Source organism: Oryctolagus cuniculus, chromosome 5, assembly GCF_051225735.1.
Source record: "Oryctolagus cuniculus isolate XC-2025 breed Fujian yellow rabbit chromosome 5, ASM5122573v1, whole genome shotgun sequence".
Classification (NCBI taxonomy): domain Eukaryota; kingdom Metazoa; phylum Chordata; class Mammalia; order Lagomorpha; family Leporidae; genus Oryctolagus; species Oryctolagus cuniculus.
In genome coordinates this window covers 156,039,435-156,058,031 of record NC_142871.1, presented here as the reverse complement: position 1 = coordinate 156,058,031, position 18,597 = coordinate 156,039,435, and the positions used below count along the sequence as shown (strand labels likewise).

The following is an 18,597-nucleotide window of genomic DNA, read 5'->3' as shown; positions in this document are numbered from 1 at the left end:
TAAGTCAAACTTGTTCTCAGGGCCTGTGCTGGGGTATAGAGGGGGAAAGCCACCACCTGCAGTGCTGGCATCCCACATGGGCGCCAGTTCAAGACTTGGCTGCTCCTCTTCCAATCCAGCTCTCTGCTATGGCCTGGGAGAGCAGTGGAAGATGGCTCAAGTCCTTGGGCCCCTGCACCCGCGTGGGAGACCCGGAAGAAGCTCCTGGCTGCTGGCTCCTGGCATTGCATCAGCACAGCTCCAACTACTGCGGCCATCTGGGGAGTGAACTAGCAGATGAAAGATCCCTCCACCCCGCCACTTGGTAATTCCACCTTTCAAATAAATAAATCTTAAAAAAAAAAAAAAAAAAAAAACAAAAAAAACAAAACTTGTTGTTCTCATTTGATTTTGTGGTTGGAACACAGTGCAAGCAAGCAACTTCCACAGAACCACACAGCAGATTTGCTGAACCAGCTCAGCTGTCAGCATGCCCACTTAGAGTATTTAGAGAAGTGAGTTCTAGCCATCCTGCCAAGGGAGCAGGCTGCGTGTGTATTACTGGGCCAACTCCCTCGACTTCAAATACGTTGTGGACAGAAAGGCCAGCCACCAGGTGAACTGCCCAGGAAGAGGCACTCACAGTGAGGGGTCCATGGGCCCCCTAGCTCAGCTGGACCTTGCGTGTACAAATATGGAGACGCAGTTCCGTCTACGAAGTCACCCCAAACACAGGTAGGTTCCTTTGAAACTCCAGCTACATTTTCATCAACTGATTAATACAACTCCTTGTTGATGTGTGTTTCTGTTTAAACACACCTTATTCTTGACCCAGTAACCTGGAACTCACAGCCATCACCGCTACGGCTCAGGTCCCAGTGAAGCTCACTGAGCGCCTGCCTGTTAGCACGCCACTGCCTTCTGATGCTTACGAACACTAGACAGCATCCTGCTTAGGGCCTCGCTAAACAGCAACAAGCACAAGAAGGTGCACCCACGGCACCCAAAGGACGTTCATGAACAGCAGAGGAGCAAGGAGGCAGAGCCTGGTCTTGTGCGGCCTCAGTTGGGGAAGTGTCTATTTTTGGGAAATTCAGATTTGCCCCACCCTGTGCATGTCCACAAATGGCCAGGAAAGCACAGAGAACATCGATTCGAGGGTTACAAATAAATGTTAGCAAGGAGGCAAATTTACAAATACGCAACCTGCAAGTAATAAGGATCAATCACAGGTTGACCTGGTCTCCCTTCATGTAACCCAGCTATTCCACAGAGAGCCTACACTAGGCGCTCATACACACATCGCCATTTAAGGCAGTGTGCCCACTCCGATCCCTTTCATCCTTTGAGATGGTAAGTAGGAGGGTACTTCAGAAGGTCAACAGGAGGGGAAGGCCTTTGGCTTATCAGTTAAGACAGTGCTTGGACACTCACATCTCATACCAAAGTGCCTGGGCTTCAGTCTCAGCTCCTCTGTTTCCTGTTCTAGCTTCCTCCTAACATCATGCTAGGAGGCATTGGATGACGATGGGCATGATGGCTCAACTACTTGGAACCTTGCCACCCACATGGGATACCCAGATTGAGTTCCTGGCCAAGCCCCAACTGCTGTGGGCATTTGTGGAGTGAACCAGCAAATGAGAGATCTCTTTGTGTTTTGTCTTTTAAATAAAATAAGTGAATAAATTAAAAACTTCTTAAAAAGCTGGCAGAAAATGGAATTAAAAGATAAGCTTATCTTGATGCAAAAAATTTGAAATCCACACAGATTTTTTTTCATAACACCCATTTTCTATAAACTTTTTGAAAAACTCCTCATATGCATGGGGTTGAACATTTATTGCCCCCAGATAAATTTTTTTTTAAAAAGATTTATTTTATTTGAAAAACAGAATTAGAGAGAGAAAGAAAGGGACAGAGAAGAAGAGAGGTCTTCCATTGCTGTTTCACTCCCCAGATGGCTGAAATGGCAAGAAGTAGGCCGATCTGAGGTCAGAAGCCAGGAGCTTCTTCCAGGATTTCCCATGTGGGTGCTGGGCCCCAGCCACTGGGGCCATCTTCCGCTGGTTTCCCAGGTGCATTAGCAGGGAGCTGGATCAGAAGTGGAGCAGCTGGGAGTTGAACTGGCGCCCATTAAGGGATGCTGGTGCTGCCGACAGCAGCTTAACCCACCACAACAGAGCGCTGGGCACCCCCCTACTTTCCACCAACTTTCTGGAGTATTCGCATGTATTTTCTAAAACAGAAATAAAAATAAAGAAATGTCCAACAGGGCTATTAAAAATGTAGCACATTTGAAATGGTTCTATTGGACAAATTAATGCTTTTAACTCTCAACACGAATGTAATGCAACGTAATGGGCACTGATCATGAGATGATTAAAGGGCCTTTAAAATATTAATTCATAGATCATCCCGGAGTGGTATGACAGAAGAACAGGGGGTTTGGGATTACAGGATGACAGCTGTCTTTCACTCTGCTTGTAGCCAATAGGGAAAGAATCCCAGTGTCTGGCACTTGAAACCCTTTGCAAACAGGCAGCTGTGGTCACGTGACCCTCTGGGTCCTCCCTGCCGGGGACCCATAAGTGAATGATGACAAGGTCTCTTCAAAGAGCGACTACTCCCCTCTCTGGCTCACGGAGTGGCCAAGGGAACCCATCATTCTCTCTGCTGGGAGGCTAAAACAGAGTCCCATGGGAGAAGAGAGGCCTGCAGGAGGCTCAGCACAAGCTTGGGTGCACATGGAGGGAGTGACCTGCCACAGGTCAGTTTTCTCGAGTGTAATTTGAAGCCACTTTTATCCCAGGGCCTGGCAAACACTTCCCAGCAAGATCTAAATAGCATTTTAGGCTTTATGAGCCAGGAGGCAAAACCAAGTCTACTTGTAAGTACTTACAGAACAAGAAACAAGACAAATTTCCATTTTTTCCCCCAGCCATTTAATAATGTAAAAACCATCCTGCACCCGTGGGCTGCACAGAAAGCAGCAGCTGGTGGGATTTGGCCGGGGCTGGGGGACCAGGCAGCACTGTCCAATGAGACGGTCTGTGGCCACAGAGTTGCTCACGCCTGTCCCTGGCTTGTGTGACGCAGGCGCTGAACTTCTGGTTCTATTTTCCTTCAATTTATTTAAAGTGAAATAGGCTCTCGTGGCAAGAGACCACACACAGCTTTAACCCCTCTGTCCACTTCCTCAGACCCTAATGGTTCCTGGTCCTACATGTCACAGCTTCTGCCTTATGAGACGTGCGAGTGCGGACGGTGGATGGGGATTTTGCTCACGTTGGTTCCTTAGCCTCATTGACTTTCTCCTCTGGGGCTTCTACAGTGTTCTTGTCTGCCTTACTCATTCTAATGCTAAATCCCAAACTGTGTAGGGAGGCACCCCATGAAGCCACAACAAACTCCAGGAACACGCACACAGGACTTGTGGTTCTAAGACAGCACACGGACTACCAGGCTGACCCACGACTACCTCAGCCCATGCCGGATCATTAGTTTATGGCTTCGTAGCTAGTCCACACTCCTTTCAGTGAGGTCCTATTTTTGCAAAGCCGGGTTTTCAACAGCTGCAGGGAGAAGATGCGAGAATCACCCAGGGAGCAGGAGATGAGGGCAGGCAGCGTCCAGTCGGATCCCCAGGTATTCTCCAGGGTCCACTTCCATCCCTTTTCTTTCTTACTACCTCAAAAGTTCTCCTTCAATTTCCCTAATCCACAAAGAACTCGACCATTTACTTTAGGAAATTTCCAATACTAGTCAGTGCAGACAAGGACAATGTGAACTTTCTCTGCCAAAAGCTGGCTGAGGGAAGATGATGAGAAAACCGAGCTGAAGTGCCTGTCTCACGGAAGGCCAGCCTCCTGCGCCTGCTGTCAGGATGTCGCTGCTTTATTTTAGGATCTGAAGAGGAAGTTTGGTTTTTCCTTCTTCTTTTTTAATTTATTGACTGCTGTTCCTCTCCCAACTGTCAACATTCCACCTTCGTTAATTCTTCTTCATTTAAACTTGTTTTTATTGGAAATGCACAAAACGAGAAAGAGATACCTTTCATCAACTAGTTCACTCTCCCAAAAGCCTGTACAGGCAGGGCTGGACCAGGTTGGGAGGCTGAGAGCTGGGAACCCTATCTGGGTCTCCTACGCAGTGGCAGAACCCAAGTCTGTGAGCTTTCACGTGCTGCCCCCATCACATTAGCCAGAAGCTGGAATCGGCAACCAAGCCAGGACTCAAACCCAAGCACTCTGAAATAGGACATATATAGTGGCACTTTTAAAACTTAATAAACTTACTTATATTTATTTCATTTGAAAGGCAAAGAGACAGAGAAAGAAAGACAAGACAAAGAGCTTCTATTTATTGGTTCATCTTCCAAATGCCCACAACAGTCAGGGCTGGGCCAGGCCAAAGACAGGAACCCAGAAGTCAATGGGGGTCCCCAAACAGGTAACAAGGGAACCACTTGGGTCATCACGAGCTGCCTCCCAGGATGCACATTAGCAAGAAGCTGAATCATAAGCAAAGTAGGCTGGACTCAATCTGGGCACTCTGCTATGGGATGCAGGCATCCCGAACAGTGATTTAAACACTGCGTCAAACATTCCCCCACCCTGTTTCTTCCATGGAATCTCCATCTCCATCCCAGCCCATCACGCCCAACATTTGCTCCCATTTTTCGTCGAGGTTCACGGTGGAATCTGTTTGCTAGTGGCTGCCATTTGCACCCCACCCCACCTAAAAAGAGAGTGGGCCATGGGTACAAGGAACCACCAGGGCTGGATTTCTACAGTTCTGGCTTTCAGTCTATAATTTTCCTTAGCTCAGATTATGCCCACTTTTTGTTTTTATTTTACTTGTTTGCTTGGATGGCAGAGAAGGGGGCTGGCATTGTGGCACAGTGGATTAAGCCGCTCCTGCAATACCAGCGCCCCCTATCAGAGCAATCGTTCAAGTTCTGGACTCTCTGTTCACAATCCAGCTCTCCACTAATGTAGCTGGAAAGGCAGTGGAAGATGGCCCGAGCACTTGGGCCCCTTCTACCCATGTGGGAGACCTGGATGGAGTTCCTGATTTTTACAGGCATTTGGGGAATAAGCCACAGTCTGCCTTTCAAATAAATAATTTTAAAAAACAAAGGAAGAGAGACAGACATACAGACACACACACACACACACACACACACACAGATCTTACATCTGCTGGTTTACTCCCCTAATGCCCTCAATAGGCAGGGCTGGACCAGGTTGAAGCCAGGAGCCCAGAACTCCAGCCGGGTCTCCCACATGAGTACTAGGGACTAAAGTACTTGTACTTGGTCATCACTGCTGCCTCCCAGGATATGCACTAGCAGGAAGCTGGAATCAGAAGCAGAGCCAAGACTGAAACCCAGAAACTCCCATATGGGATGCAGGCATCTTAGCGACTGCACCAAATGCCCACCCCGCAGCCCAGTTTTCTTAGCCAGTCGCCCAGTGTCATCCTGGGGGTGAGTGGCAGAGGTGGAGGGCAGGAGGGGAGGAGGAGGGGTCTCTTTCCCCCACTAGAAATAGAGTCCATGAGATCCATTTTACCAAAAGTAAGACCTTGAGTCCTCGTAAACACCTCTGACTTCTGGTGTCTCTGCTGATTTGCTGGGGGCAGCAGGAAGTGGCAAAGGGACATCCCAGAATGCGCCAAGGGCAGTGTTTCCCAGGCTCTGGACTCGTCCCCCACCTCTGGGCTTCCCCTTCCATCTCTGCCACAGCCTTCTTCCTAAAATGCACTTCTCTTTAAACCATCTGGTAGCTGCTCACAGCGTGGTTTGAAAAATGCCCCACTGTTATCACGGCTTACCTTGTGCAGCCTCAGCTGAAATGCCACTCTGTTCTCACCACCAAGCCTAGCTGACTCCTCCAGGCCTGAGTTCAAGGTCACTGCCAAGGAGGGTGCTCTTCCCAACACCCCAGGCTGGGCCAGGCATTTCTCCTGGCACACGTGACTGCATGGCATGGTAATGACAGACTTACTTGTGTGTACCCCCAAAGGACTGTCAGCTACTGAAGAGCAGGACCTCAATAAATATTAGTGGGAGGGAGCAGGAGAGGATGGGAAGACTGAATCCTGGGAAACACGTAAATGGAAGAAATGAACTAAAGAAGAAGTAGAGAAAAAACCAGGAAAGAGTCAACAAAAACACACAGGAAAGAGCCGTTTCACGCAAGCAGGGCCTAAGAGGTTATTCAGCAGGGAGCCGTCTCACTGTTAAGAGAAGTGCCCAAGAGAAATCAGACAACTGATGATGAAAACTGGGCTTCTTGGTCCCTCTTTCAGACTATGGGCCTCTTTGACAGTCTGGCGAAGTCATGGACACCATTGCAAAATAATGTTTGGAGCCCGTGTTGTGGTGGTTTAAGTCACCACCTGTGAGGCAGACACCTTGCTGGTTCAAGTCCCAGGTGCTTTACTGCTGATCCAGCTCCTGTTACTGTGCCTGGGAAGGCAGAGGCAGATGGCCCAAGTGCTTGGGCCCCTTGCCACACACATGGAAGACCCAAATGGAATTCGAGGCTCCTGGCTTTGGCCTTGCCCAGCCCCAGCTGTTGCAAGGAGTGAACCAGGAGATAGAAGATCAATCTCTCCCCCACAACTCTGACTTTCAGATAAATAAATCTTTAAAAAATAATGACATGACAATGACTTCCTGGAAAAGACCCTAGAGGTGCAGGCAGTCAAAGCCAAAATTAACTATTGGGATTGCATCAAATTGAGAAGTTTCTGTACTTACCAGGGTTTTACTAGTAAAGTGGAAAAAACCCATAATATTAAATAAAACATGCTTCAAAAATTAAAAAAAATAATGACATGAAATACATAAAAGACAATACATGCAGTAATAAATAAAACTACTTATGCTGAAATACTTACTGAAATAGTAAAATACTACACTATAGTCACATGTGTGCTTCTTCATTAAAGTATTAAGTAACAAGATCAAGCAGGAAGTCCATAAGCCAGCATAATGTCCCAGTGGTAATGAAAGAAAACAATACTCAGGGTACCTGCAAAAGTGTAACATGATACTGAAATAGCTGTGGATGCCGTTAATGCTACCGTGGTCTGTTGCTTCCATTCATAATTAAAGGAAACACTACTTATAAGTTAGAGGCTGGTGAAAATAAATTATCTTCTCCTTGCGAATTCAGAGCCTCGGGGTTAGGAACCCCTAACTATGCCATCAAATTGGCAATGAGATCCTTGCCGACTTTCGCCAGAGCGGTGTCAGACAAGTGACAAGGCAAACACCTGTTTGGAGCAATGAGTGATTGGGAGGAGCAGGAACGGAGGCGGTGATTATGGGTTCCTTTCTCCAGATGCTGCTGCGGCCAGCTGGATGAAAAGGCTTGGAGTGGCTTGGAGGAGGAGAGTGCCAAGGGGATATAGAAATAGAACATGCCATGTCCTTGGGACCCACAGAGTAACATCAAGAAAGCAGCAGGATCACTGTAGGAAGAGATTCCTGCAAGATGAACCCAGAGTGCCAGAAGTTGGGCAGAAGTTGGTTATTAGTGCTGTTTTTAGCAATACAAGACGGCAGAGATCTACACAGCCTTGGAGTGAGACCCGCAGCGTCACGGGATTCTCCTTCCCTGAAAACCCACTGCTGTTGCCTGGGACAGGACACGTGAGATGCTGCACTTTGGAGTCTGTCCGAGATCCCGCTCTCCATGTGCCGCCGGTGGCAGAGAGAGTGGCTGGAAGGATTCCTCTAATCTCTGGGGAAGATGGAGTCTCCCCAAAAGCTGCTCCAGAGACAGCCTTTCTGTCCAGATGACAACCAAAGTTAGTCGATCTATTTTTCTGGGTCAAGACTGAGTCCTGTCAAACAGCAGTTGACACAGGAGGCACCAGGCCCTCAAGAAAAAGAACATCCACCTAAGAACCACGTGCAAAATTCAACAGCGTGGCAGGACAGACCCAACAGTTATTAAACACAGAACGCAACCAAAACAAAAACAGAAAACGTTTTTGTTTCTTAATAACCACCCTTTTCTAGCCAAGGCTTTGGGGGAAAAAAAAACACTCTTGATTATCTGATGGCTGTGCGACAGAAGCCTTCAAGTTTGGAGAGAAAGTGAACAGAGGGAAAGCCTGTGTGGATATGCAAATTCCCTATTTAAATCCAAGCTTTGAGTTTTCTTGCAACTGAGGGTAATTAAGTGGTTAGAGAACTGCCTTTGAGACTCCCTCTCGCCTCAGAAACAATCACGGATTTGTTGCCTAGTTGACTTCATCCGGCCTAACCGGGACGAAGATAAATCAAATTAAACGTCTACTGACACAAAAACAGAGCTGGAGCATGGATGCAGTGGGAGTGGGGAAGCTGGACCCCTCCCTCACTGCTTTGTGCTCTGGGACTGGGGCTCATCCAGGTCCTCGGGCTCTGGCAGAGCCTCAGGGGACAATGACGCCATCCCTGAACCTTGTTTGTGAAGCATTGCTTGCAAGGCTTTTCTGTGCAACGAGTTCAAAGCCCTTTCCAGAAGCGACCTACACCAGCCCCTCCACAGCTCCGTGCACTGCACCAGCTGGTTTTATCAGCCCACATTCCAACTCCACAGGGAGGGACCCATGGGATTTTTTTCAAGGTGACCCGGCAGACAGAGGCCAAGCCTTGGGTAACACTAACCTTGTATCTTATCGTGCTTGGCACTACTTATCTCAACCTGTGCCTTCCAGGGAAGTTGCATTAAAGTAGCTCTTTTTCAGGAGTATTCAAGGTCATCCCTTGTGGGACCCGACTGGAATCCTCACAGGCTCTCACCCAGGGGATTAAGAAAAGGAGATCAGGGACCAGTGTTGGGCACAGCACTTTTTTAAGTTGCTTGCTTGAGCCCTGATGCAACTCCCTGCTAATACACCTGGGAAAGCAGTAGAGGATGGCCCAAGTACTGGGGCACCTGCCATCCATGTGAGAGACCCAGATGGAGTTCCAGCTCCTGACTTCAGCCTGGCCCAGCCCTGGCCATTGCAGCCACTGGGGACTGAACCAACTTTTCTCTCTCTCTTTCTCACCCCTCACTCCCTACTGCTCTTTCAAAAACAAACAAAATATTTAAAAAGAAAAAGATTACAATTTCCAAACCTAGCAGTTCGGCCACCTAATACCCCACCCTCTGGCTGCAGAGCACAAGCCAACACTGGATTCCTGGAAAAAACATGAACTGAACACAGTATGTAAACTAGAAGGACCATGGACCCTGAGGGTCCCTCAGCTCCCCTCTTTGGGGTAACTCCAGATCTCAGGGGTCAGGCATCTGGTGGCTCACAAGGCACAGGTGTACTTGGCTCCAACGCGCTCCCAGCAACCTCACAGCAGTTTGCAGCTGGCCTGGAAGATTGCTGGCCTCTCCACGCACCCCTCTCTGCTGCGGATGCACAAGCAGACGGAGCTCCCACTCCTGCTCCCGCAAGCCGGACAGGAAGGGAAGCTGGCCACTCGGACTTGGGGAGGACTTTGCCCAGGCTAGGTGCGTGTGCTTGGTATCCAGACCAGAATGCTCCCCCCACTCCCCGCAGCCATGGACTTTGACACACCTGTGCACAGCACATCTGCTCTGTGCGGCAGAGTCATGTTTAATGAGGGCCTGAGAAACAAACATGTTCTGTCTGAGCCAGCCCTGGGAAGAAGACAGTTCAGTGGGAGCAAAGGGACAGGACAGGGACAAGGGGCTCTGCAGGGTTCCCTGTCCTTACCTGGAGGCTCACCTTCTCTTGTCTTCTCCCATCTGTCTCTTTTGCTCATTGTCTCTGAAACTCAGTCAGAAGTCTGGTGCCAACAAGATTTTGCACCCATCCTTGGGCTGTGGGCCCCTCGCGTCTGCCCAGAATGTGCAAGCACGGACAGCCAGCATGATTTCAGCAGGCGTCTCCTGTATCTGTGGGCATTGCTTTTGTCTGAAGCCAAGGCCTCCTCCATTCTATAAAAATGCCAGTGAGGTCCTGCGGGTACAGGCCCCAGATGGAACTAACGAAAGTGGAGAAAGAGGAGCTAGCCACAGCCCAAACTCACAGACCACGAGGCACACGCTCCCAACCAGCAGCGAGCACAGCGGGCGCTGATTGCCGCCCCTCCCCTACACAATGGCTTTAGAACCCCGCTAGGGCTTAACAGGGCCATAGAATCCAAGAGTCCAAGGGCCAAAAGGAGCCAACCCTGTTTTCACCACCTGCTCTTTTAAAATGAAATGGTCTCCTGGAGACACTTACAAAGTGATTGCTAAATAGGCACTATGGGAAGCTTGCTAAGGAAGAAGTGGGGCGCAAACCTCCCTGTCTGCCCTGGCCTTCCCAGAGGTGCATTGTCAGAGGCTGCTTTGCCTTCTTAAGACCCTGGCCAAATCCTGCATGCCAGTCACTGAGGCAGCCCCCCCCCCATACACACACACACGCATGCATGCATGCACGCCACCTTCCTGCACTCTTGCTAAGCATAAGAGCCTAGGGGAAGAAACACGCACACGGCTCGGCCTGCTCTCCACAGGTCAGCAGGCACCTGTCCCATCTAGCTGAGTACATAGCCCTGGGAGTCTCAGAGCTCCCTCCAAACCTTCCAACCCTTGCCTCCAGCTGAAGCCTAAGCCTTGCCCTCTGCTGACATGCCCATGCTGCTGGGCTCCTCTGAGCCCCAGAAGTACAGAAGACACTCTTGCTTCTAAGGCCAGCCCCCTCTCGTGCATTGGCTCCCTGTGCCTGAGTGCCTTCACGTCCACCACCTCCCTTCTCTGCACACTGACTCTGGTCCTTTCTATGGCTGCTGCCTCTCTGCCTTACAGCTCAACCTGCCATCAACCTGTCATCAGCGGCTCCCTGTGACGTGGTCACCTCCTTCCTGTTCAGCCAAGCTGGGGCTCACGCCTTCTCCACCCGCATTGCTTTTCCTCGGCACTCACTGCTTCCTCACCCTCAGGAAGCCTGGCCCACATCTCCACGCAGCTCTGAAACGGACAGTCTCAAAGGTTAGCTGTCACCTTTGAACACATCCAGTGATAACATTTTCCCATTTCCCATTTCCCTTGGACTCTTGGAAACATTTCACAACCTGGTCCCACCCACTCCCATGAGCCCCTTTGGATTCCTACAGCACTCCTGCTCTCCTGGGTTCATCCCTACCTGGTCTTTCTCTTCTGTGCCCTGCAGTCACACTCTTCCAAACGTGTCAGCAGGAGAATGAGCCATTGCCAATGCTTGGTTTATTCCTCATCCTTGCTTCATCTGCACTGAAACGTCCCAGGGGGCCTCTGGGCCTCCTATGGATGTCTATAATGAAGGCATCTTCCCGTCCCTTGTCATAGGTTAACTAACAAAACCCAACTACGGATACTGGGAATTACCTGTGACTGGTAATGACGTTTGCATACGAATTTCAGGAGCCTACTGAAAGGAGCTGACTCGGCATGGCAGAGCTCACACTCAGCTAAGGAGCAAGCCTGCAACCCTCAACTGCAAACAGCCGAGCTCCATTATCAAGAGCCGGCCACCTGGTTGAGGCCCCAGATTTCCCCCAGAATCCTCAGAACAAAGCCTGAACATCTGCTTAATCATCAATTGACAGCAGCTACCCCTTCCTTTCAAAAAAGTCTTTTTGCTGGCTTGTTGAGCGGAAAGGCCATGTTTTGGATCCAGAAATCATTCTTTCCCCAACATTGCCAGCTTCTTGAGATACACCCGTTCATCTTACTATTCTTGTCTCTGCTGCACTGGCTGTCCAGTAATGAGCAGCAAGCACCTGACGGTTTTGTCCAGTAACAACAGAACACAGTTCCAGATCATTACCCCAGCCACGAGGTCTTCCTGATGACCCTACCAGCAGACATTGCCCCTCATGCTTCTCTCCCATTCCAGCCAGCCTGCTTCCCCACTGCTGCTCCACAGCTGTGAGTGCCTTTATCAATGAGAAAACTACTTGGCCTTCACCCTTTCTCCTTCTCTCTTCTCTGTCCAGATACTACTCCTATTTAGAGTGGAGCTAAATTCTCCTCGTGCCCTCACTTGTATTATCCATGCACAGAGAACAGAGACATCACTCCTTCCCTTGGATACGCCCTCACAGCCTATGGTATACAAATGGAAATCAAACAAAGCCAAACATATAAAGGGTATTACACAAACTCATTCAATAAAAGTTTACTTAATCTATACATCTTTCAGCTTGACCATCACAGCAGTAAGCAACATGTGATACACAGTTTTGCTCAAATCTTTCTTATTTTACAAACATGAGTGACCATCGTATCTATTGTATACATTTGGTTTCATAGGTTTCGGTAGACAAATTCAGTACTAAATAAACCCGTTTGTTTCCACCTCCTTATTGGAGGACATTAGGGTAAGCTGTCATCAGTTGGTGGTGGTTTGTCAAGCGTGGCTGTGCAACCCAAAACAGGGCAGATCATGCTAATGACAAGGTTTGTCTAAGATGGAGACAAGTAGCTTTTTCCTCTTTTTTCTCCCAAACAGAGTACTTTCTTAAAGCATCTAAAATTTTTATAAATTAATTAACTAACTTAAAAGGCAGATTGTCAGAGACAGAGACAGAGAGAGAAATAGAGAGAGACCTTCTATCTGCTGGTTCACTCCACAAATGGCTGCAACAGCCAGCTCTGGACCAGACCAAAGCAAAGACCCAGCAATGCCATCATGGTACCCCGACATGGGTGGCAGAGCCCAAGTACTCGGGCCATAATCTACTGCCTTCCCAGGCACACTCGCAGGAAGTTAGATCAGAAGCAGGGTAGCTGGGACTCAAACTGGCACTCTGATATAAAATGCCAGAGTTGTAAGCAGCAGCTTAACCCATTGTGCTACAACACTGACTCTAGCACCTAAATTTAAACATCTAATAATCACCCCAAATACTACGTTTAACAGACTACACTAGACTGACATACCATGAGAGAAAACAAGTCGCAGGGGAGAAAAATTAGTATCTTCCATACTCATCTTTAATTATTAATAACTTAATCTATACTTTTATTCTTATTTCACACATTGATTAGAATATCACTCTACAAACCACATCCACTGTGCCCCTCAGGATCTAGTCTCTTCTTTAGCAACAGAGCCCTCAGGCTGCAGCTGGCCACCATCCACCTGCCTTTCAGGTAGACACAGCCGGTGACTGGTGTGGGGAGCAGGGCCCGTCTCCCATAATATGGCAGGACACGTCGCCCAGGAGACAAATAAGTACTAAGACAGTGGACAAATAAATACTGAGGACAAATACTGAGATTACCGAGACTAGACTAAATTACTGGAACCGCTAAGACTAATTCTGTTTATCTGATCTCCCACCATATGGCGCTGAGAGGGAGTAAACAACTTCCACACAACTGCCTCACCAATTCGACTAACAAGCTGCAGGAGCTGATCCTGCCACTGATTGGAGGAAAGCAGCGTGCTCAGTGCATGGGGAGAGAACGCCAGCAGAGTTGGGATTGGTGGAAGAGGACTGTAAAGGAGGAGAGAGACAACATGCAGGAGGAACATCTGAGGAACCCCTGAGAGAGCTGGCTGGTGGTGTGCTGCTCCTCCACGGAAGCGGTGGGGGTGCTTGCCCCTCCGCGGAGGCGGGGGGCGGGGTGGCAGCAAACCCAGGAAGGGCCGGGCAAAGAGAACAGCACAGGGTCCGGTGTCGTTCCTCCACGAGTGGGGGAGTGACAGACTGGGACTGGCCAACAGAATCTAAGCAGGAAGGTCGTGCGCAACTTCAGGGAAGTTTCTAGCAAGGGCGGAGAGTCTTTTTTCTGCCAAGGGCCATTTGAGTATTTATAACATCATTCAGGGGCCATACAGCATTATCAACTTAAAAATTAACCTGCTATACACTCACTGAATTTCGAGTCCCACTTGCAATTGCCTTAGCAGGGCCAATGATTGCACAGGCCTTTTATGGCCCATGGATTGGACATTCCCCTCCCCTGATGTAAAGGGAAGAAGTGCCTCCTTCTCTCCTTTTTCCTCCTCGCTGATGGTGACGTATAGAGGAACGACACGCACTCACAAGCCTGTTGAGCCATCAAGGGAAGCAGGGTGGAGGAGGACAGACCCAGCAAACAGAGCAGCCCTGGTCCTCGGCTTTGACAGAGCAGCTGTCATAATCCATAATCCCAGCTCCCAGATTCATTTCAAGAGACAACAATAAGTATCTACCTGTTCAGATCACTGTTATTTAGAGTTTTCTGTCATTCACCGCAAAACCTAACTTACCCGATGTATATACTGAGAATCAGTGCTTACAACCAGTTCATAACCTCCATAAATTCCAAAAGAAAATCTGTGTATAAATATGGCTTTCCTTTCTTTTCACATTAAATGGATCCACAGTTCTTTCCTGCTGAATACAATTAGTATTACTGTTGATCCAACCTCTGCTCTTCTTTTATGATTTTCCTTACCCGGATGAAAGAGGAGCCAAGTGGTAAGACAGAACTGAATGCAACGTGGAATGTAAGAAGCAAAAATTGACATTCATCTCTGCCCTTTCAAAAACTGGGGTGAACAATTTCTATTTTACTCCTCAAACCCCTATTGGGGTTATAGTGAGAATTAAGTGATATAAATACGTTAAAGAGCCTGCCAAGTGTCTGACATGTGGGTATGAGGAAGAATTTTAATAAATGATCAAGAAATCCTTCAGATTTCCTGACCACAGGTCATATAGCTCCCAAGTGATTGACTTCTAATCAATTAAAATTTCCTTCTTTAAGCTGCTAAGAAAAAAATGCTTGCCCCTCACAGTAGGCATGAAGGTCTCCTGCAGGCCTCATGCTGAGGTTGTGGCCTTGAGACTTTGGGACTGTGAAGTCCAGCTCCTCCATGGGCAGTAAACACTCATGGGGAGCCTAAGATAAGAGCCATCTTCTGGTGCAAGTTCAAGGGTGTGGCAAACAGTTGCAAAGGCAGCCACCTACGTGTGCATGCCTCAAGAGGGGACTCTCCTCCCTCCTCCCCTACTTCCACCTGTCTGACCAATAGAACGCAGCAGAGTAGCCCTGTGCAGCTCACAGGTCAAGCGAGGGGACTTGCTGGTTATTTCTGCTTCCCTGGAAGCCAGCACCATGCAAAGCAGCTGAAGGCAGACTATTTATTGAATGATGGGAGAACTCCTGGGGAGAGGTCATAGAGACGAGAACCACAGATGCCAGCTGCTGACACTCAGCTCTAAGACCTCAGTCAATGACCTTCCTGGCTGTCCCAGCTCCAGGCAAGTTACAGATCAGTGAACCCCACGGCCCTCAGCTGACATCAGGAGATGCAGAATGTCCCAGCTGACCCATGGAATTGTGAGAAATCGTAAAATTGTCGTATCAGGTCACTTAACTGTTGGGATGGTTTGTTATACAGCAGTGAGTAAATGCCATGAAAGAGGTATCCCGACGGTTCTTAGACCCAGGATACAGGGTCCACAATCGCAAGGCCTGCCTCCAGAAAACCCCCAAACCTGTGACCTGGAATTTCAGCCACCTCAGCCCAAAGACACTGGATTCTTCCATACCCAACCCCTGGAGGTAGCTGCTTTAACATGCCTTCTTCTCGTTTTCATTGCTCTTTTTCTATCTTTTGTGTATTACCATTAAATGGCAAACAAGAAATAACTTACAGGGGCAGGTGTTGTGTCAAAGCCTCTGCCTTTGACGTCGGCATCCAATTAGGGCACCAGTTTGTGTCCGCGCTGCTCCACTTCCGATCCGGCTCCCTGCTAATGGCCTGGGGAAAGCAGCAGAAGGTGGCCCAGTGCTTGGGCCTCTGCAGCCATGTGGGAGACCTGGAAGAGGCTCCTGTCTTCTGGTTTCAGCCTGGCCCTGTTCTGGCTGCTGCAGCCATCTGGGGAGTGAACAAGCAGATGGAAGACCTCTCTTTCTCTCTCTCTTTCTCTCTCTCTGTAACTCTAAATTTCAAATAAATAAATAAATCAGAGAGAGAAAAAGAAAGAACTTACAGGGAAGCACCATGGAGATAAGCCAGGCCCAACAAAGGAATCTGGGTAATTTTCTACCCATCGATTGGCTCTGCCAACTCTATAGTTAAGTTCCCATTTTCCACTGCTAAGTGGGTTTCTTGTTACTACACTCTGATAAAAATAATAACAACTATCATTTATTGCATTCACACCATGTGTAAGGCACCGTGCCAAGCATTTCAAAAGTATTACATCATTTAATATTTTAAATAATTCTATGAAGCAGATTCTGTTCAGCATTTATCAAATATTAACCAATGAGGCACCCCTCCAGGCACTGAGGACACGGAAATCAACAACACAGACATTCTGCTCAGAAGGGGTTTGCATTCCGGTGCTGGAGACTGGCAAGGCACCGCGTGGAGGCTGGTAAGAAATGCAACCGCGCAGGGAAAAGCAGAGCAGAATAAGAGTCTCACTGATCAGGTGACATCTGAGTGGGAAGTGGGGCTCTGTGTGTGTGCTGAAGAACACTCCGGGCAAGGACAATTCCTGGAGCCAGGAACATGCTTATTGTGTCCTGGGAATAGAGAAGAGGTCAGGAAAAGAGTGATTAAAGGTGAGGTCAGAGAGGCAACCAAGAACCACATCAAGGAGGGCCTTCTAAGTCACGGCAGGGACTTTGGCTTTGTCTGAAGGAGCTAGAAAGGCGCTGGGGAGCGTTCAGCTCAGTGTTTTGAAGAATCACCCTGGCTACTGCATGTAGGAGGAAGTGGGACCAGTCCAGGGACTAAGGTAATAATCCAGGTGGAATTCGGTGGTGACTTGGACCAAAGGGCAAAGGAGGAACTTGAGAGGACCAGCAAGCTTCCAGACACAGAAGTCAGAGTTGCCCAGATTTCTGGGTGTGTGGAATGTGGCAGAGAAGAGAGAGAAAGCTCTATTATTGTTGGTATCGTTACTCCTGTTTTAGAAATTCAGAAATTACAGGTGGAGTAAATTGCCTGAGGTGATAGAGCAAACCAGTGCAGAACACAACTCAAGTCAGGACCCGGGTGATCCAAGAGTGCATCCTCGTCACCAACCACCCTACTGCCTCACTTTCAAAACCTCTGAGCTACCGAAGTTGGAAATTTCACAGGTCAGACTGTCCCAACTCCATGCTGTCCCTTCCATGCATAAGACAGAGCTAGGTCAAGTATCAGAGTCAATTCACCAGATTACTGAATTAGTGCTGTGCCCTGTGACTTCAATAACTCTTCCCCTTCCCAGGAAATACAAGATTCAAAGCCAAACCCTTGGACATGGACAAGCACATGACCCTGGCCACAGCAGGCTCCTCCACTTACCAGGGGCTGCTTAAAATCTCACAGAATGGCTTTTCTCTATCATAGAGGCTGCCAAACAGTTTCTCCCAACTGATTACTTCAAGAGATCAGAATAACAATGTCATCAAACCATCAGAGAAAACTTAAACAGCACCTGTTCAAGTGTTAAAATGATCTTATCATGAGCTGCCATTCAGCAATATCAAATATGATGCTGGGAATGAAGTCTCCAAGAACACTTGCCATGAACTGAAGAGCTTGGATTCACGTATTCTACATAGAACTTTCCTCCTAAGCCGTTTATACCAAAGAGAGTCCCTGTGAGGAATTAGTATTATGGTGTGAATGTGATTTATCCCCCTGAATTCATGAAGAAATTTACTCCCCAATGGCTTATGTTAATGGTATAAAATGGGTAGAGCCTTAATCTGACTATGGTGTTTAGGAATGAGGTCTTTGGGAAGTAATTATATAGAATATAGAAAGTATTAATAGACTAGAGCATTAGAGTGAGGCCCCTTGATTGAATTTTTGTGGCCTGGTAAGGAGGAGGGGTACAGAAAGAGACCACACATACACAGACATGTGTGTTCCCTGTCTCTTGCCATGTAATGCTCTGTGCCACCTTGAGACTGCCAACCAGAAAGCCATTACCAGTTAAGGCACCTAGACCTTGCACTTCTGAAACCATGATCCAAAATAAACCTCTTCTCTCTCTCTCTCTTTTTAAAGTTTTTGTGTTTTTTTTTTAAGATTTTTTAATTCATTTACTTAAGAGAGAGAGTTGCAGATAGAGAGAGGGAAAGATAGAAAGTCTTCCATCCCCTGGTTCACTTCCCAAATGGCTGCAATGGCTGGAGCTGGACCTATCCAAAGCCAGAAGCCATAAGCTTCTTCCAGGTCTCCCCAATGGGTACAGGGTCCCAAGGGCTTGGACCATCCTCTATTGCTTTCTCAGGCCAAAGCAGAGAGCTGGATTGGAAGAGGAGCAGCCAGGACACAAACCTGTACCCATATGGGATGCCGGTGCCACAGGTGGAGGCTTAACCCACTATGCCACAGCGCCAGCCCCTAAACCTTTTCTCTGCCCCAGATATTGCATTATAGTGACAACAAAACAATACAAGGTGTCTTCAAAAAATTCATGGAAAGTATATATTGTGAAAAAGTAAGCATGAGTCTCAAAAGTGTTCTTGCACACAATAAATATACTCACTTGTTACACTGTGTGTGAACAGTGTCAAGTCTGAGGCAGTGGGAAGGATAAGACAGCATTTTGAAAAGAGTCCTTATGAGAGCAACATGAATTCTGCTAAAACTGAAGCAAGAACAAACCTCAAAGTCATGGTG

At 48.1% G+C, this 18,597-nt stretch overlaps 2 long non-coding RNA genes across 6 annotated transcripts in view; both read right to left on the bottom strand.

Moving 5' to 3' along the window:
* LOC149126814 (uncharacterized) overlaps positions 1-11,644 on the bottom strand; it is a 77,193-nt gene extending 65,549 nt beyond the window's left edge. The window contains exon 1 of one of the 4 annotated variants that reach the window (XR_016234793.1): positions 11,131-11,644. This is a non-coding gene — a long non-coding RNA (uncharacterized LOC149126814). The remainder of the gene's footprint in view (positions 1-11,130) is intronic. The other 3 variants (XR_016234794.1, XR_016234796.1, XR_016234795.1) reach the window with 3 other exon arrangements.
* On the bottom strand, positions 1,869-8,778 carry LOC149126815 (uncharacterized). Of its 2 annotated transcripts, none has more exons than XR_016234791.1 (3): positions 8,648-8,778; positions 6,886-7,019; positions 1,869-2,215 (listed from the first exon to the last, which is right to left on the bottom strand). It is a non-coding gene; the product is annotated as an uncharacterized LOC149126815 (long non-coding RNA). The 2 variants fall into 2 exon arrangements; XR_016234790.1 differs by lacking the exon at positions 1,869-2,215 and adding an exon at positions 3,578-4,226.
* Positions 11,645-18,597: the final 6,953 nt, after the last annotated feature.